This window comes from Peromyscus leucopus, chromosome 8a (genome assembly GCF_004664715.2).
Source record: "Peromyscus leucopus breed LL Stock chromosome 8a, UCI_PerLeu_2.1, whole genome shotgun sequence".
Classification (NCBI taxonomy): domain Eukaryota; kingdom Metazoa; phylum Chordata; class Mammalia; order Rodentia; family Cricetidae; genus Peromyscus; species Peromyscus leucopus.
In genome coordinates, this window is record NC_051085.1 from 21,287,180 (window position 1) to 21,308,961 (window position 21,782).

At 35.8% G+C, this 21,782-nt stretch overlaps 1 protein-coding gene across 1 annotated transcript in view; it reads right to left on the minus strand.

Annotated features, from left to right (window-relative positions):
* Positions 1-21,782, minus strand: part of LOC114692539 (triadin-like) — a 126,460-nt gene that overhangs the window by 51,757 nt on the left and 52,921 nt on the right. The gene's annotated exons all lie outside the window — the stretch shown is intronic.

The window sequence follows — 21,782 nt, forward strand, 5'->3', positions numbered from 1 at the left end:
GGGGTGAAGGAAAGGACCGGGAGAGCATGAAGTGCTAAAAATAAAGTAAAAAAAATCATTTGAAAAAAAAAATAGAGTTTTCAAGTCACAAATGATGCTGTTAGGGGGAAAAAAGGAAGTCATGACACACAAACCATGTGATGAATATTAAGGATGTCCTCATGAGAGGCTCTCCACACACAATATGAGTAGAGTCGGTTCAGGTATGAGAGAAATTTGGAGACAGTGAGTCTTCTTTACTACCAGTGACAAAGAATAAGAGATATTTGAAGGAGAATTGGTATCTTAGGTGGTTTTCTTTTGTTTTCAGTGTTATTGAAGTGGGAAGGGTACACTTTACAGATCCCACAGAGAGAAGAGAAAATGAAAGGAGAGAAGGGAACTCCAGAGGGAACTTTCCAGCTCTTGTTTTCTTTAGGGCAGTGGTTCTCAACCTGTGGGTCATGACCCCTTTAAGGGTGGAATGGTCCTTTCACAAGGGTCGCATATCAGATATCCTGTGTATCAGATATTTACATTATGATCCATAACAGTTAGCAAAATTACAGTTATAAAGTAGCAACAAAAATAATTTTATGGTGGCGGGGATCACCACAACATAAGGAACTATATTAAAGCAGCATTAGGAATGTTGAGAACCACAAAGGCTGCACAATAACCTTAGATTAAAGAACAGGAGGAGTCAGGGAGACTGTCTGAGTTATTCACTGTCGTTGTACCTCTGCTCTGTCTACTTCATTTTGCTACATTCATGTGTAGTTCCATTAGGTTAAGGAAAAATATTGCTCTGAATGTTGAGGTTAAAAGGAAAGAAAATTGAATTTTATAATTGCAATTGAAAATTTTATAATTGCAATTAAGTGATTTAAAAGATTACATGCAGTGATCTATATACCAGTTTTAATAAACATACTTTAGCCCTGATAGCTTCCCTCTGGTTGAAGAATACTGCAATGAGATTTTTCACTCTGGAATAAATAAAGACTCTTTCCTCACCCTCCTTAGGTCTAATAAAATTGGTTTTAGTTTGATTATCCTTAGGATTAAACTCACTAGAGGCATTTAGCACCTCTAAGGATAGAATACAGTCAGGTCAGGCTGTTTTCATGAAGGTAACATTGCTGCCTTGAGACTGAACTTCTGATTTTCAACCAAGCAGATAGCTACTTTAAAAAATCTAACATATCTATTTAAGACAATCCATAAAATTGATAGTTTACAGATATCATACCTAAACCACATTATAATAATGATCTTATACAAGGCAATTAAAACTCTGACTAGTGACCTTTTAAAAAGATATAATTCTGGTTCAGGTCCCAACTGGCCATCTCTTGTCACCAAATAAAGTTCCTCACACCAGATAGAGTTATATCCAATTGAGTTGTTGGCCAAAGGAGTCCCATGGAAATCTCCAAACAACTTGGGTTACTGCCAAGGTCATAGGTTGCTCCCCATAAACTGACAGCAAGGCCTCATTGCTGAAGACAACATTCATACAACTCATTGAACATGGAGAGGTTGAGTTGATGCCCATATAAAACCTTCAGCCCTATGTTCTAGCATCTTTGGTCTGTGAAGGTGCTCTCCAAGTTACCAAAGAAGAAACATACACACCAACCCAGCCACAAAATCTTTAATCTACAATGTTGTCTTCCTTGCAAAATACACTGGGACAATGATGGCACAAAGCTCATGGGAGTAAACAACCAATGTCTGATTTGACTTAAGGCCCACTCCAGGAGATGGAACCCATATCTGACATCACTTGGGTTACCAAGAACCTGAGATTAGATAACTCAGAGACCTAGGGTAGAGCTAAATATTACTGGTCTTTTAAAAGGAAAAAAAAAGAGTAATGATAAAAGTAGTGATAAAATGGTTCCTAATGATAATCTCTGTACTCATAGACCAGTGATTTATCCAGCCATCATCAGAGAAGTTTCCTTTACAGCATATGGGGAAAAGAATAAAGAGACCCACAGCCAAACATTACACAGAGATTGAGAGACTTTGGAACACTCAGCTGTAAATAGGATGTCTCCATCAAATCCCCGTCTTAGGAACTCAGGGAACCCATGCAATAGAAGGTAGAAAGAGTTTCAGAGCAAGATGAGATAGAAGACTCTGGGAGAACAAAGTCCTCTAAAACAGCCGAGCAAAGCTCATATGAACTCACAAAGCCTGGAAGCCCTGGGCCTCCACGGGTCTGCAAAGGTCTTCATCTGAATATCATGACTTTAAGTTTAGTGTTTTTATAGGACTCCTGAGTCTGTGGATAAGTGAGTCACTGATTCTTGTACCTTCTCTTGGGCTCTTTTCTTTCCTTTGGTTTGCCTTCTCCAACTTCAATGTGAATGTTTTTGTATTATCTTATATGTTATTTTGTTACCTTTTTTTTTGGTATCTTAGAAACCCTTTTTATTTTCTAATGAGAGACAGAAAGAGTGTGGATCTGGATGGCAGGGGAAGGTAAGGAGAAACTGGGAGGAGTTGAGGGAGGGGAAACTGTAAGCAGTATATGTTGTATGAGAAAAGAATCTTTTTCAATAAATGGGAAAAGATAAATCTCATTATGTATACTACCAGAGTGAAAGAGGATGGGATAGAGAGAGAGACAGTCCTGTAACTCAACTTTCACGTCTCTGTGAGTTAAATTTCACACCTAACAATGAGGATTTTCAAAAAATAATGGTAATTAAAAATCATTCTAATTGATTTACACGTATTAACTCGCTATTTTTCTCTTTGATAACCCAATGAAGTATATATAATATTTTATTTCTTTCTTAAAATATTGTAAAACTGAAGCTCAGAAAGCTTGCATTGATAGAAAGTGATGGAAACGGGTATTGCATCCATGTTTAGACCTCCCGTACAAGACCTAACTACTGTGCTATATGATATCAAACAAACAAAAACATGAATTCATAATCAGTTTTAGGGTATGATTTGGGATGGGCATATTCTAGGAGGGGATTTCTTGCTGTTTAAAATGAAAAAAAGCATTTTATTCCACATGGAAATGCCCTAGCTGATTCAGGTATTTTGAAGCTATCAGGTGAGAAGTCTGGGAAAGGAAAGATTAAAACATGAAAAAAATTGAATTCATGATGACATGGCTAAAGCAGCATATGATACAGTGTTGGTGTTGCTGAACCAATAGCACTTTTATTTATGATATAAAAATGTTTCTTAGTATTAAATTCAATTAAATTTTAATTTCAGATATTTTAAAATTATAAACTGCATCATCACAACAAGGAAATTGACATCATCTCATGAAGGCTAATAACTGGATTTATTTTGCACTGATGTAATAGTGCTATGTTGCTGATGTTTTGCTCTTTTGGGGAGCCCACCACTCAGCTCCCAAAGAAATCACACATGGAGGCTTATTCTTAATTATAAATGCTTGGCTTTAGCTTGGCTTGTTTCTTGCCAACTTTCTTAAATAAAGTTTAGCCCATTTACCTTCTGTCTCTGGGCTTTTCCCACTCTCTTACTTCTGTAAATCTTACTCCATGGTTTGCTGTGTAGCTGGGTGGCTGGCCCCTCTCCTTCTCTTACTCCTTGTTCTTTCTTCTTATTCCTAGATTTCTCCTTCTATATATTCTCTTTGCCTGCCAGCCCCACCTATTTCTCTCTCCTGCCTCACTATTGTCCATTCAGCTCCTTATTAAGCCATCAGATATTTTAAACAGGCACAGTAACACAGATTTACAGAGTTAAAAATATGCAGCATAAACAAAAGTAACACAGCTTAAAATAATATTCCCCAGTGACATCTGCATATACTTAAATGAGGGATCATCTCAACTGAGATAATTTGTAACACACATATATATGTGTATATATACATATATGCAACATATATATATACATACAGAGAGAATATGTATAAGATATATACAGTATATGTATGTATATATTCAGAAATGTGGCTAGGAAATTCAAGTCCTTTTACATTAGCTCCTATGTCAAGTCTGGCAATTTTATAACTTTCAATTAGTTCATAAAGATATAAAGAATTGTCCCCACACCTGTCCCTGAACTCCCTATATTCCCAAGGTTAGCTATAGAGACTCAATTTTCTCAATGCTTTCTTTGGTGAAGTGTCTAATAGACAAACCTGCACACACCACCTCCAAACTCCAATGCCTGCATGTGATGCTACAAATCTTCAACCAGTTTGTACCAACGTAGGCTACAATCACACATCAAACACACAATCAAAGAAAAAAATCCATGGGTCAAAGTCACATCACAGAATCACAAACAACATTAATGGCCAAGATAGAATGCCTGCCCCTAAAGTCCTAAAGAAATGTTCTAAAAAGATCATCTATAAGTTCTACAGGATATAGAAGATAACCACATAATAGTCATAAACTTCATCAGAGAATTCAAGGAATTTAAAGAAGAAATGAACAAATGGCTTAGTGAACTTCAAGGTGATAGCTATAAATGCCTGAGCGCTGTACAAGAAAAGACAAATACATGACTAAATAAAAAGAAAAAGACAACTCAGAGTATGAACACTGACTCCAGTCAAGAGATAGAACTATTGAAGAGAACTCAGAACAAGATGGTGATGGAATTGAAAAACTCAGTAGGTGGAGTAGAAAACAGGCGGGAGGTTTACTAGTAGGGGAATTAAGGAGAAAAGAGAGCACCAGTATTTGAAGATAAAGTAGAGTAATTGAATCACTTAAGCAAAGAATATTTTAAAAATTGAAATGAGAACAGGCACACAAAAGAAATGTGCAGTAATTATGGTACACTATGAAAAGTCTAATAGAAAGAAATCATAGATATACTCTGATTCACAATATCCTTTAGAAAAAAAACATAAAAATAGACCTAGCCAAGGAGGTAAAAGACTTTTATAATTAAAACTTTAAATCTCTGAAGAAAGAGATCATTGAAGATATTAGAAGTGGAAAAAGATCTCCCATGTTCATAGATTGATAAAATTAATATTGTGGGGAAAAAATCCTACCAAGAGCACGTTACAATTTTAGTGCAATCCCAACCCAAATCCCCACAATACTCATCACTGCAGAAGAAAAAGGCATCCTGAAACTTGCATGGAACCACAGGAGACTTCCAATAGCCAACAAAATCCTGAGCAACAGTCTCTGGGGATTACTGTACCAGATTGCTAGATATATTACTGAGTGATAGTAATAAAGACAGCATGGTACTCTCACAAAGACAAACATGTCAGTCAGTAGACCAAAATAGAAGACTCAAAAATGAGCACATGTAACTAGAACCCTCTGATATTTGACAAACAAGCATCTTCAACAAATGGTGCTGGGAACACTGGATGTTCAAAAATGAAATTTTACCAATACCTATTAACCTGCTCAAAAATCAATTCTAAATGGATCAAAGCCCTCAGTGTGAAATCTGAAATGCTGAAACTGCAAGAATACATAAGCAGTACCCTATCATATATTTGTAAGACAGGACTTTCTGAAAAGTATTCCATTTACTCAGGAATTAAGGTCAGTGATTGAGAAATGGGACCTCATAAAACTATAAAGTCTTTCTATAGCTAGTAAAATAATCACCAGAGTGAAAAGGAAGACCATGAGTAAGAGGGAATCCTTGTCAGCTATACAACTGATAGAAGATTAATAAGCAGAATATAGAAAGAACTCAAAATACAAGGATCAAGACAACAAAAGACTCAATTTAAAAAGGGGCTATGAACTTACGCCCAACTGTAACTCCAAGGAGCCACGACAATGATCAAATTGGCAAGATATTCTACAATGCTCAGTTGTGGCACTTATATCCTGGCATAAAATACAGAGATCTTATCTGAATTAATAGACAAGAGGAGGGAATTTAGGGCCATGCCTGGTCCTATAGTTTAATCACCTGTGGCTGGTGAAGCCTTTGAACTAGGAGGAAAACCTACTACTTTCAGTTTCCTAACCCAGTGTAACCCTGACCACATTCTAAATATTTATTCTTATAGCCACAAATAAGTACAGTCTCACCCCCCATCAAAGAAGCTTCTTTTTTTTTCATCAGATGGAGACTATTGCGGAAATAAATAACTAATCAAAATTCAGAAGCAACTGATATATTTACATTACAGCACCTACACAAACAGTTTGGAAAAGAGGAGATGCAAAGGTTGTAAACAATCCAATAGAGGGTCAGGTTGGCTACTGTGGGATAGTGCCTTCCATCTGTGACAGGGAAGCTGGGCCCATGAAATCTCAAGACTATTGTTCCATATACAAGATCCGAACAGTGACAACACAAGTTGACATGCCAAAGTAGATCAGGAAAATTGCACTCGGCCCTACATCTAGATGGAGAGCTACAAGGCAAGCGAGGACTACTGAGATTTGAAGAATCGGTCTTTACCGGGACACATCCCTGATGGGTTATCTGATCCCAAGTGGTCTGTCCTACATGTACACGCATACAAGCAACATTAAATGTACTAAGCAAGCTATATTTATATGAACCTATGTAGGTGTGTGTAAAAGTGATTTGCATGTGTATATAATAACAATCAAAGAAGTTATGAACTGGTGAGGACGTAGGTGTGCAAAGAGTTGGAAGGGAGAAGGAAGGAGTGGAAAGGATGTAGCTATAGTATTCATGTATGATTCTCAATAAAATTAAAGGTATACAAGAAACATGAACTTAATTTAAAACAAAACACAATTGCATTAAAGAGCCTCCCTGTGAACTCAGTTGTCTTATGAGACTTTGGGCCTGGAATTTCTAACATCAACAATATTTTGATATCTCTGTTTGTTTGTTTTGTTTTTTTGTTTTTACAGCCTTTCTATCTCCTCTGTTTCAAATTGTTTCCTGAGCTGGAGATGTAGGTGCTGTGTTGTTCTTACATGCACTGTAAATTCATGGCTTTAGCAATGTGATGTTCAGTCAAGTAATTTTACAATAATTTCTCGTATGATGGACCACTAGTCTTGTGTACTTTGGTTGATTACAAGGACGTAAGAATTGTTACCTTTAGTCTTCATTGCCACAATAGAGTCAAACACCTATTTCATGGTCTTCTGATTGTTTATTTCAAATTGAAAATTAAGCCCAAACTGGAGAAATCAGCAATGCACTCAAGGAATTTGTGATGATATCATATTTTTCTTCTTTTCTACTTAATTTACAGTATTAATTTCTGTCATCTATCAGAACAAGGTTAGGCTGCTACAGAATGACACATCTCATTCTGTTGTTTTAGCTTGATGCTTTGTTCTAAAACAGTCTTGAATATTTCAGTGTTGGAAAAGTCACTTAGTATATAGATTGCAATTCTATGGATTATATTATCTATATTCCAAAAAAACACCACTTAGGACACAATTCAATACAGTTAATTAGTACTCTTCTAATTTTAACCTTATTGAGAAGATTCATTTTATAAAAGCCCTAATGGACTTATGACATTTTCTGTCTACTCAGAGCAAAAGGGAATATAAAGTATTATTCCATTTGTTTAGCAATTTTAATAATTACTCAAGAACACTAAGGAAAATTAAATAAAAATAAAAACAGTAAAGTATAAAGTATTTTTCTCTTACAGGACTCATAAACTATAAAATAAACATGTAACAAGATAACTATAAAACATAATGAGGTAGAGTTATAGAAGAATAAACAGATTTACATGATAAATCTTGGAAATTTTCAGAAAATTAAATATTTAATATGCTTCTTAAACAATCAGCTAAAGCATTTTAGCACTTGACACTGGGGCCTAGGCCAGAGCAATTTAACCATTGCTTGAGGGGAAAACTTAGTGGACAGAAATGGCTGTGCTAGCTAGTTTTAGGTCAACTTGACACAAGTTGGAGCCATTGGAAAGGAGGAAACCTCAACTGAGAAAATGCCTCCATAAGATCAGGTTGTTGGCAAGCCTATAGTGTATTTTTAAATTAGCAATGGATGGGTAAGGGCCCAGCTCATTGTGGGTGGAGCCACCTGGGGCTAATGGGCCTGGGTTCTCTAGGAAAGCAGGCTAAGCAAGTCATGATGAGTGAACTAGTAAGCAGCACCACTCCAATGTCTGTGCATCAGCTCCTGCCTGTAGGTTATGGCCCTATTTGAGTTCCTGTCCTGATTCCTTCATTGATAAACTAAGATGTGAAAGTGTAAGACAAATAAAGTCTTTCCTCCTCAACTTGCTATTGGTCATGGTTTTTCATAGCAGCAATAATTATCTAACTAGGAAAATGGCAGTAGCAATACCCAGATTACAGAACAAATTTTGCTTATATGCATAAGAATTTAGTAGTCTACAGTACAAGAAGAGAGGATATTAGGAAGATTATAGTGTTATTCATATTTTTACACTATGATTTCCTCAGTCTTCTAATTTTATTATCAGGTAGCCAGACTTTCTTAATAGTGGACTGTGGGTAGATTAGAGGAATTCATGACTGAGATAGGAATCAAATAACTAATTAAAAGAATAGGAGGATAAAAGAGAGAAGAAAAGAGACAAAACTATTAGTGTTAAAAAGGGACTAGAAATAAAATCAAACACTCTGTGCCAAGATAAATAAGTAAGTGACTAAGGAAATTTTAGATATGAATAGGTTGAATATTATATACAATCCTTTCATCTCCCAGAGTATCATTTAGGGTATGAGTACAAAAGCAAAATGGCTGTGCATCAATGATCCAGGATGTCTTGTTCAGATTTTATTTTATATAACCCACAGTCTATGAGAGGGTTAGATGGCTGCGTGTTGTATTGGAGTCTGAAATCAGAACTAAAGGGAAGATAGATGGTGGAAGGAGCAAGGCAATTGCGGCCCGCAGGGGATGGGATGAAATTCATGACCATAAATTCCAATTTGCCCTACTCCTGTGACCTTCACGTCTGCATGCTCAGTGATAGTGGTAATTCTCAGGATAAACTGCTGTCCCTCTTCATGAGCTGAATATGCACTTTACCCAGGAGTGGGAGAGGCCAATGGAATTTCTGGCAGCACCGTCATTTTTGCAGGCATAGCTGCTGTCCCTTGCCAAGCATGGAAGCCAGGAGATCAGTAATAGCATGTGCGCACCACTGCACTGGTCCCTGAAATGACCATCTAAGGGCAGACAGTTCACTCCCCTGCCTCCTGACTTACAGATTGGGCAGAAGCTTTCTTTATCTCCACTCTGCCCAAACTGTGCAAGTGTAAGAATTCTAAAAATCTATTTCTACCTAGTGAAAAACAAAATGGGAAATGACTATTCTGCTTTCCATGAGCATCAACGTTTACTAATTTTAGTTACTCTTAATGTGCTCTTGAAAATGCCCTGTCCTTCTGTTCTAATGCATCAAATGCACAAACATACATATGTATATATGTATATATCACCTAGGTATAGAGTCTTACCCCCAGATCCTTATACTCATATGTACACATGCATATTTTATATGGATTTTTAAAATCATTTTTCCTTTTATTGAAAGCTTTATTTATTTTTATGTGTATGAGATTTATGTCTATGTGTATGTAAGTGCACCACATGTATGTCTAGTGTTCTTGGAGGTCAAGGGAAGGTGTTGGGCATCCTCCAACTAGAGTGACTAATAGGATAGCTGTGATACACCACGTGTTTTTGGAACAAAACTGGAGTCCTCTGTAAGAGGAACAGGAGATCTTAGCCACAGATCTACCCCTCCAGATCCAGTTTCTTTCTTTTGCAATGGAATAAAATGTTCAAAGCTGATTTTGCTTTGTTTTTGTGCTTATCTGCAATTAGCCACTTACTAAGTCCAACTTCCGTTACAAATAGTATTTCAAAGCTAAAAAACTTATCAAAAGCCTTTCTAGACTGAGTTGTCATGACCTTGAACTTTTTGGAGAGATGGAACCACAGGTCAAGAAATGCCAACAAGCTGCATGAGCTCCTATTTCCAAATAAAATTTTAGAACATGGGATTCATCATCTTTGTTCTTAATGTTCACAGCTCTTTCTCTTGTGTTAAAATGTTGACCCTTGAGCAGAACACTATAATTTTCCCTCTTTCTTGTATGCAGTTGCAAGTATAACTAAAATGTCAAAATTATTTATGGTAGAAAGAGTGACAGAAGTTTTGGGTATTCAAACTCTGTTCCATTAAAGACAGGGTGAGATTGTGTCTCAAAAATATTGAAAGTAATTCTTTACTTATGATGATAATGTGATGGAGATTAATTCATTTCACTATGATTCTGAATATTAGTGACTATTCTTTTCTTTCTTTATTTTTAACTATAAAAGTAAGGTCCTTAGGTCAAAACTGCATAAGTACACACTAAGAAATAACAACCTAAACAAGACAAAACAAAAAGCAAAAGCAAAAACAAAAAACAAAAATCATTGCTCTCAGTCTATCCAACCCTCTTCTATTCTCTTCCTCTATTTACTTTAGTTTATATCACATATGCATTTGTATTTCTAGGAAGAGGTCTATACAAAGGAGCAATAAATAAATAAAGGAACAATAAATTAAGTTGTTGTTGTTTTTTTTTTTTTAACATGGGAGGCATGGGTATTTTACCTCTGCTTTTAAGACTCTCTCAGTTTAATATTATCTATGCACCTTCAATCTTCAGTTATTTGGCAAAGTGTGCTTAGATGGAACCTGAGTTACTCTGTTTTCCTTCAACTGCTACGTTTGAGGCAACTAGGAACACGAATATGGGCAAAGGTAAGTGCAGTTCCCCACTGCCTCCCAATACCAGAAAACTATGCTGCAAATATTGAAGTCCATGATAGTCCAGCTAACTGGTGCTAGACCCATGACCAATAGAAGACTTTCTGTGTTGCAAACAAAGGCATAAACAAGGTTTGAGTTCCTTTACCTGTGCCATGAACACTAGGGATCGTATTATACTTTAAAAACTAAGCATGTAAAAATATGAGATTTTTACTAATAGAAAAATAGGTATCTTTCCTTTACTGGAGGAAAAAAAATTGTTTTAACTTATAATTACAGGTTACAGTTCATCATTTGGGGAATTTCTAGGCAGAATGCAACTATTGGCACTCAGAAAAATCATACTCCAAAAGTATGATATTTTGGAATGCTCAGTCTTGCTATTCTTTCTCCTGTTCTGTCTTTCCCCATGAAGGATGCTTTACAAACTAGAATCCCTCTCTCTAGAGTGGGCCACAGAAACTAGAAACTCTGCTAAAGATAACCCCCCAAAAAATCCTATTAATATTATAATCTCCCTGCATATGTGTGTGAACATGAGTCATAAACAACTCACCTTATCTGATGTTAAGTCATAAGACTTTTATTAGAGAAGGCATTCATCATCCCAGGGGAAAGAATGGTGACAACAGAGAGCCAGAAATAGATAGAGCAAGCCTTTGCTGTAGCCTCTCCCAGTCTTTCAACCTTGGCTTTGTTTCATTCCTTCTGACCACCTTTTGGAAGGCTGTCATTTTGTCATCAAACGAAAGCATAAAAATTAGTTTTCATGGCCATTTTCGTCATCAGTTTTGAAGGTGCCTGGATCTTATAAATTTCTGTTTCAATAAATGTCTTCTGTTTATGCTGATACTACCTTTGATTATAGAATATCAGCTATGATCATCATGTTTTAGAAGGTAGGATATTATATCTTTCCATACCTATGCTACACATAGAATGAAGTATCCTTTGACTCATAGGTATAACAAGGAGTGAAAAAAATCAAGTATTTGTACATTTATGGATTGTTGTATATTTGTTGCCAAGCTAGCATGAAACAAAATTGATTACCTCAAGCATAGGAAAATCCAAAATATCATTCCAATTAAACAAAAACTAAGTTGGTCTCAGAAAGACAAAGATCACATTTGCTCTCATTTGTGGGCCTTGGATCTTATAGAGATGTAAACTTACACACATACCCATAGCATGAAAGAAGAAGTCTAACAAGGGAGAGTGAGCAAGAGAGGAAAGAGCAAGGGATATGGATATGGATACGTATGTTCACAGTGTCTCATATACTTGCATTACACTTGTCTTATATAACATGTCTAATGAAATAATTTTAAAAATCATTCCTATGGAATGGCTTGCTTAGTTAGATATGATAGTTAAACTTACAAACAAAAAAAGAGACAGCATGAATGAATGATTTATATAAGAATATCTTCTTGGGATTTTTTTTTTTTTATTGTGTGAGTACATTTGTGAGTTGCGGGAGAGATGGACAGACAGAGACAAACACAAGGAGACAGAAAGAAAGAAATCTGTTCTGTGGAGGCCCTAAGAAAATTTCTGATTCCCCTGGGCTAAAGTTACAGGAAATTGTGAGCTGTCCAATGTAGGTAAGCCCTTCTAGTCCTCTGCAAGAACAGCATTTGCTCAAGTGCTCTTGACCATTGAGCCATCTCTTAAACACCTAGATGAGCATATCTTGACAACTGGTGTTTTTTAACTACTCAAAAGCAAGTCAAAGAAGCAGGAGCTTGAATCAACTGCTGCTCACATTGCACCCACATTCAGAAACCAAGAGTGGTGAATTAATGCTGTGATCAACTTCTTTTTGTACATGTTTAGGATCAAGGGTTTTGACTAGGGAATGGTAACTGCTGTGGGATGTTCTCTATGCTGTGAATGTGTTGCTCTGATTTGTTAATAATTAAAGTGCTGATTGGCCAGTAGCCAGGCAGGAAGTATGGGCGGGACAAAGAGAGAGAATTCTGGGAACAGGAAGGCTGTGCCAGCCACCACAATGAGAAACATGATGTAAGATACCGGTAAGCCACAAGCCACATGGCAAGGTATAGATTTATATAATGGGTTAATTGAAGGTATAAAAACTAGATAGCAAGAAGCCTGCCACAGTCATATAGTTTATAAGTAATATAAGCTTCTGAGTGATTATTTTATAAGTGGGCTGCAGGATTGTGGGGGCTTGGCGGGACCTGGAGTGAAACTCTCCAGCTATAGGTGACACTCACTGTGGATGGATCTTCCATTCTCAATTAGTGACAGCAAGATAATCATCCACCAGCAAGTCCAAAGGCAAAACTTCAATGTGATTCTAGACTCTGTGAAGTTGACAACACTAACCATAATACCTGTTTCGTATGCTTAAACAAATTAACAAGACAGCTTCAATTTTAAAGCTAGAAATCTCATTAAACAATATGCATCAGAAAGTAAGGATGCAAATAAAAACATTAAGATGAACAAAAAAAAAAAATTCCATATCATTGAGATTTTGAGGTCTAAACTTGGAGATGGTTTTAAAATTACTTTCGTCATCTGAATTCTACCAGGGTTAATGTAATTATACACCTAACCAAGCTAACCATAAAAAGAGATAAGATAAATTAACATTAAAATTAAAATATATAATATTATAATAAACAGTAATAAAATTCAGCGTTTTTAAGGGATAATTTTAAAGCCTACATTCCAAGAGAATGGAAAATGTAAAAGAAATGAATATATTTATAAGCACTTACAACCTTCCAAAGTCAAATTAAGATGATACAAATAGCTGGGCAGTGGTGGCGCACGCCTTTAATCCCAGCACTCGGGAGATAGAGGCAGGTGGATCTCTGTGAGTTCAAGGCCAGCCTGGTCTACAGAACGAGATCCAGGAAAGGCACAAAGCTACACAGAGAAACTCTGTCTCAAAACAACAACAACAACAAAAAAAAGATGATACAAACAACTTAAAAGAGTTCTACGAGTATCAACGGCTCAAAGAAATAGTAAAACATCCCAACTAAAAATAATCCAAGATAGGATGGATTCATGGATGAATTCTACCATACTTTAAGATGAACTAATGTTAATGTTCTTCAAATTAGTCTGTAAAATAGAACCAAAATAATACCACCAAACATTTACAAAACCAATATAACCTTGGTAATCAAGTGCAAAAATACATTAAAGACAAAAAAAATTATCATGATGCATACAGATACAAAAATGCTCAACTTTTTTTCATACCAAATTTAATCACATATTTAGAAGACTATGTACCATGACAAAGCAGGTACAAAGCTTATTTTCAGGCGTTCAGGGGTGTTCTAACTTACACAATGCAATATAGATTACAGCACATAAATATACCCAAAGAAAGAAATCACATGATCATTTCAATAAATAAAAAACTGGTCTTTGATAAAGCTTCACATTCCTTCATGACTAAAAACTCTGAAGAACAGAAGGAACAAATATTGTTGCAATAAGAGTTTCTTTTTTAAAGATTTATTTATTATGTATAACGGTGGGTGTTCTGCCTACATGCCAGAAGAGGGCGCCAGATCTCATTACAGATGGTTGTGAGCCACCATGTGATTGCTGGGAATTGAACTCAGGACCTCTGGAGGAACAATCAGTGCTCTTAACCGCTGAGCCATCTCTCCAGCCCACAATAAGAGTTTTTAAAAGTGATAAACCAATGACTAGCACTATGCAAAGTAAGGAAGATCTGAAAACATTTCTCTTAAAATCAAGAATGAGGCAAGAGTGTCCCTGTCTCCATTCTTATTGAATATCACTATATTTGAAGGACAACCTGAGAATTAGGGCATAGGTGAAAATAAAAAGATGGAAGAGATATAAATAGCAAACAAGAAAGCCAAATTATCTCTGCCTTCAGAGTCTATTGTCTTACAAGACCCTCAAAACACCACCAAAAACTCTTAGATATAATAAGCATATTCAACAAAGTAGGAAGGTACAAAATCAGCAGAAAAAATCAAGAGTTTCTCCATGCACCAATAATGGATATGCTAACAAATAAATAAATAAATTACCCCTATTTACAGTAGTCTAAAAATGTCATAAGAATAAATGTAAGACTAAATCTAACAATGGAATTAAAACTCTGCCATATAAAATTGAAAACACTAAAAAAATATATATAGAAAAAGACACCAGAAGATGGTAATATCTCCCATGCTCATGAATTGGTAGAATGATTTAAAAAAAAAAAATGTCTATATACCAAAAGAAATCTATGGACTTAACAAAATCCCTTTAAAAATTTTAAGGAAAATGTCCACATAAATAGGTATTTCAATCATTAAATTCATCTAGAAGCACAAATGATTCCAATAGGCAACATATCCTGAAGAAAAAGAAAGATGCTAGAGGTTTCACAATGTCTGGTGTCTATTTTTGTTACAAAGACATAGCAACAAAATCAAAATGGCAGGGCATTAATATGGATAAGCAGAGAAATGGCTGAATGGGTACAGTTCTTTTTCTTCAAGCTTGAGGACCTGAATTTGAATCCCACCATCTATATAAAGGATTTCTGTGCTTTAAAATCCAGTCCTGGGAGGAAATAGAGACAGGTAAAACCCTAGGGCACATTAGACAGCCAACTCTCCAAATCCAAGAAAAGACTTTGTCTCAAAAATAAGAGAGAACATAATTAAAGAAGATATTGGAAATCAACCTGTGGCCTACACACATATGTGTTCATGTACATACAGCCATACAAACACGTGCACACACACTACCTATGCATATCTTCACACAAAAAAATGCAGTAATAAAACCCATTATTTTGCATGCTATATTTCAAAAGAAATATAAATTTTAACAAAAATAGAAATAAAGCAAAGGCATTAATACAGAACCTAAAGCTTTAAAACTACTAGAATAAAATATACAAACACGTAAAACTAAATGTAAAAAGAGATGTAATATCTCAGGATAATTACAAGAATTGATAAATGAGATTGCATGGAATTAAAAATATTTTGTATAACAAAGAAAACAGTAAATGAAGAGACAGCAAACAAAATGGAAGAAAATTTTTCTCAGCTATACATCTGAAAGGGGATTAATAGCTAGAATACACAAAGAAGTAAAAAATAACTACCATAACTCTCATCAATAAATAAGCAGATAAAATGGATACCCAAATATGAAGTACAAATGATCAAAACATATATGACTATTGTTTCAAAAATCTTAGCTATTAAATAAATTCAAGTATATTTTAAAAAAGCTACACTGGCATTTCATCTCACCCAAATTGAGTAAATATCATAAAAAATTACACAAAACTAGAGGTGTGAATGTGGAATATGAAAGATTCCTCACACAGTGCTGATGAGATTATAGTAGTATACCGTTTAGTAGTACACATTATATACTAGTATAGTAGTAAAATGCAGCAACTACAGAAGTCAGTCTGCATGCTCTTCAAAGATCCTAGCAGATCAATGGAGAAGATGTGTGGTTTTTACATCACTCACAATGAAATACATACAACTTTTAAAAAGTGATATTAGTAAATAACACAGAAGGAAATTACAATAATGTGTGGTGAGATGACTCAGTATGTAAGATCACTTGCTGCCATGACAGGTACCATGTTCCATCTCTAGGACCTAATTCATAGAGAGAAAAAACTCTTACAAGTTGACCTCTGACCTCCATATTGCATACTTTGGAATGCATGTGTGCACATTTACAAACTCACACACACAATAAATAAGACGTAGACATTATGATGGACACATTTGTTAAAGTTATGGAAAGGTTTCCCTAAAAATACCAATTCAAACAGCACTAAATGATATATGATGGCTAAACTTCCAAAAAATAATGAGTCTCAGTATATGGTACAGTGTATAATAATATTTATCTTTTAAAATCTTAATGTTTGATCTAGGTGTGATGGCACATTCTTTTGATCCTAGGTCCTGGGAGGCAGAGGCAGGTGGACCTCTGTAAATCTGAGGTCAGTATGGTCTACATCGTGACTTCCAGGACATCCAGTGCTACATAATGAGATCCTATCTCAAAACAAAACAAAAATGTCAATGGTTTTGTATTATTGGACATCTTGATTCTGCAACTTATTACCTAGGGGACATAGAATTTTCAAATTTTAATTTTAAAAAATAATATGAATAATGTAAATATGGTTTTACCATGTCTCCAACAAAAATATTTCAAGACCAAAAATATAGAAATTATATGATGTTATGGTTAAAATGCATATTTCAAATGAACGTATTTTTCATTATCTTTTTCCTCAGGTCCTGAAGGATCATTAAATTTTTATAAACTAGGCATCAGTGGACTTTATATAGAACCCTCTGCTTCGTAAGTGTATTTCTAAGCATAGGGAACTGGAAATAAAATGCATCCTTTTAGTCATAGTGGCCTAAAGAACAAGATAGCCTGTAAAATTGACAGAAAATGTAGATTTTGAGGTAAGACTTGAATTACAGAAAGAAGCACACAAAATAACAGGCATCCTTTCAATCCCAGAACACATAAGAATTGATAAAGTCTAAAAATATGTTGTGTTCAGCCTGACTCATATATATATATATATATATATATATATATATATATATATATCCACAGTAACAAATGCTCCTTTATATACAGCTGCAGTTAGGTAGGCAACTAGGTAAAAGATAAACAGTCAGGCAGACAGAAAGAGATAGATGAGAGAAGATAGATAGATAGATAGATAGATAGATAGATAGATAGATAGATAGACAGATAGATAATTGGTGAATAGATAGATTATTGGTAGATAGATAAATAGATGATGGATGTATAGATAGATTAGATAGAAAGACAGATACATACATACATAAATACATACATAGATATATAGATGGGTACAGATAGATACATAACCTAGAGATGGATATAGATAGATAAATAGATAGATAGATAGATAGATAGATAGATAGATAGATAGATAAACGGACTGATTGATAGAGACAGAGACAGAGAAACAGATGATAGATAGATGATTGATAGACAGGCAGATGTAAGTTAACCTTATACTTTGGGTCTAAATTGGAGATTTCCCCCAAATAATTTCATTCTGCTAAACTCACATCCTAACAAGCCGTACACCTGCTTAACTGGGATAAGTGCCAAGAACAGGAAAAACTTCAGGGGAGTTAATTTCCAGAGCAACAGATAAATGGCACACCTCATTAGAAAGTCTATTTAAAAGGCACATTTGAGGGATGTCTGCAAGACTTTCATCATAAATTGATGCTTACACCATCACATCATTGCTATCTTTCTTCTCAGATTACTGATCTTATTTCCTCCTAATAGGGTTCAAACTCAAGTTACATTTTATGAGTAACTGCCTCCTTTATGCCAGGTATACATTCTTCACATAGATCATTTTCTTCTAATTACTGATCTGCTTTTGAAATGAGTATGCTTTGTGGGACTTTTGGGAAATTTTCTGAATAGTGATAACCACCCTGATACAATGTATGATAACGTTTCCCTGTTGTGGTAAGGAGAGTAGATTATGACCTTTGTTTTGTGCAAGAAATTCTAAAATTACTATAATTTTAGGTAAATTATAAATTTACCTAAGGAAAATCTAAGTAATTTCTTAAGAAACACTATTTGTTTAGATTTGTTATTGTTTAAAGAGAAACCTGTCCCTTCATGAACAACAGAAGGTATTTGTAAGACATTTCAATCAAGTGCACTAATTTTAGTCCTCAGAGAACTGCAGCCAACCCTGTTTCTGTAAGAGCTCACTGGTTTAATCTGTAGAAGCTTGAGTCAGGCCTCCAGCAACCTTCAAGAGAACCCAGCTTCTGTTACTAAGGGACCAAATTTCTTTTCTTCCTCAGACATTTCCATTGGCACTTAATTTCCAGGAGAGAAGTAAAGGCAATGAGCATAACAGCAGAGTGATCCTACATCTTGAGGGCTGGCTTTTCTCCTCTTGTAGCTATTAATAGCTCCCCAAGAGCACCCTGTTTTGGATTGTTAAGCTATGTAGATATCCCAGGAGCAGGCTTCATCCCCTATGAAGTCAGTAAAGCAGAAGTGCATTTCCTCAAACTTCCCTAGATAGAAACTTTCAGGTATGTTTGGAGTTGGAAAAGGGAAGGCAGAATGTAAGAGGTGATGCAGCCATGGTTTGCCCTCTGAAGGTTGGTGCTGGGTATGTCTTTTCACATTTTCCCTAGTATCTTGCAGATTCTTGTGTTGCAACATTCTGCTTGGTCTCTAGTTCCTGCTGGCCTGTCTCCTTCACAGATCTCTAAGGCATTGCATAGCAGTTCATGACCAATACCTCACCTAAATCATTTCCACTTGAGCTGGTGAGAAACAGATGAAGGTTACAATCTGTCCTTACCCTCTACTTTGTTTACATCTGTCCTCTCAACTCTCAGCATGCTGATTTTTCACTTACTCAAGTCTTATATAACATGCTTAGCCAGCTTCCAGGACTATTACAATCCCTAGTCTGTACCAGGCGAAGTGTTTCTTCTGCTCCCAACACATAGAACACACCCAAGAATGTTTGAGATTTTTGTCACTTTGCATTTGGCAAGAAATCAAGGAGAGCTGAAATAGTTTTCAGATCTATTTATATTTAGCATCTTAAAATTTGTCTTTATTATGCTGAATAATTCAAATAATAAATTTTGAAGAAAAGAAAGTGAGATATTATCTCTATCACAGACAAGGAAAAGAAAATCCCCACTCATATTATATGAAGGCTATTTGCATGTGTTCCATGAGTAGAATACAAGGCCAAATCAGATCAAACTCTGAAAATGAGAAATTAGGAAACTTGTTGGTTGAAAATTCTCCCCCTAAAGTCAGTACAGTATGTGTTTACTGGAAAGAAATTTTCCTTTTTCTTTTCAACCTACTTTAATTGTTTCACAGTATTTATGAATTGTAACAAAGACCAGTGGTTGCCATTCTGGCCTTCAATATAAATTACAACATGTTTCTTTCTACTCCTAGTCATGTTTTGAAAATATTAATAATTACATATTGAAAATATATTAGGATAATACAAAAGAGTCATCATGGATACATACATACTACTTCCTAGCAAAAATTTAAATTATACCAGTTAAAAACAGTATTGAAATATCTAATTGAAGTAATTTTTTTCTTGTGATGAAACATCAAAAAAACTCATTAAGAACTGACTAAATGATCTTAGCCATTCTGACAGGTGTAAGATGGAATGCTAGTGAGGATGCATAGCAAAGGGAGTTTATGGTGGGAGTTCAAACTTGTTCAGCCACTTTGGAAATCAATATAGTGATTTCTCAGAAAATTGGGAATCAATCTAACTCAAGACCCAGCTATACCACTCTTGGACATATAACCCAAAGGAAGCTCAATTATACCACAAGAGAACTTGCTCAACTATTTTCATAGCAGCATTATTCATAATAGCATTATTCATAATAACCAGAATCTGAAAACAACCTAAATATCCCTCAGCTAAAGAATAGATAAAGAAAAGTGGTACATTTACACAATGGAGTATTCTTCAGTTGTTTAAGAAATGGCATAATGAAATATTCAGGAAAACAGATTGAACTATAAAAAATCATCCTGATTTAGGTAACCCAGACCCAGAAAGACAATCATGGTATGTACTCAGTTATAAGTGGCTATTAGCCATAAAGTAAAAGATAACCATGATACAATCTACAGACACAGAGAGGCTAAGTAACGAGGAGGGCCCAAGGGGGAAACTTGGATCTCCCTAGGGAAGGTAAATAGACTAGATTTTGTGGGTAGACTGGGGACAGATGGGAACTGGAATAGGAAGGATCAGGTAGAAGGAGGATGGAGGGAGAGAGTACTGGAAGAAATAACTGGAATTGTGGGGAGCATTTCTGGGTGAGATAGAAACCTAGTGCAATGGAAACTCTCAGGAATCCATGAGGGTAACCCTAACAAAGACTCCTATCAATAGGGAATATGTAGCCTGAACTGCCTATCTCCTGTAACCAGGCAAGACTTCCTATAAGATGTGCTGGGGTAAGGGTGGCATAGGTATCATGGGAGTGATCAACCAATGACTGGTCCAGCCTGAGACCCATGCCATGAGAGGGAGACCACCCCTGAAACTGCCTAGGTGGCCAGGTCCCAGAGGCTAAACAATTCAGAGACCTAGAACAGAACCAAACATGACTGGCAAAAAAAAAAAATGTTCATGTAATGATTTCTAATGGTATTCTGTTATACTCCTAGGTTGGTGCCTAGCCTAATTTTCACCAGAGAGGGGGGTGTCATCCAGCAACTGATGAAACAGATGCAGAGACCCACAGTCAAACATTAGTCTGAGCTCAGGGAATCCTGCAGAAGAGGGAATAAAGAATTGTAGGAGTCAAAGGGGTCAAGGACACCACAAGAAAACACACAGAATCAACTAACTAAGGCTCTTAGGGTCTCACAGAGACTGAACTGACAACCAGGGAGCCTGCATGGGACTGACAAGGTCTTCTGCACATACATGACAGTTGTGTAGCATGCTCTTCTTATGTGACTTTTAAGAGTGGGAGCAAGGGCTGTCTCTGACTCTTTTGCCAGCTTTTGGAACCCTATGTCTTATACTGGGTTGCCTTGTCCTGCCTTATTAATATTTTCCAAACAATATGCAGTAGAGTTATCCTATGAAACCAAAAGAATTTTGTAGAAATGAAAAAACATATTTTCAAGTCTAGAACATGAGGTGAATGTGACTTCTGCTCTGCTCCTTTCTATCGAGGTGGCACTGTCAACCATGCTGTAGGGACACACCAGTGTCAACAGCCTGATGAGGGAGACATCTTGCAAATAGTTTCATTCACATTATCAAGTGCTGTCTCTGCCAATGTGTATACTGAAATCTCAGGATAGCACTTAAAGCAGAGTAACCTATATAAACCACTTCCAAATTTCTGACCCAGGGATACTATTTGAAATTGCAAATATAACTTTATTAACTCTTTTATTTTTGAAGCAATTTGTTAGTCATGAATAACCACTCTTTTAAAAAGGCAAGTAGAATTCCCTAACTTCA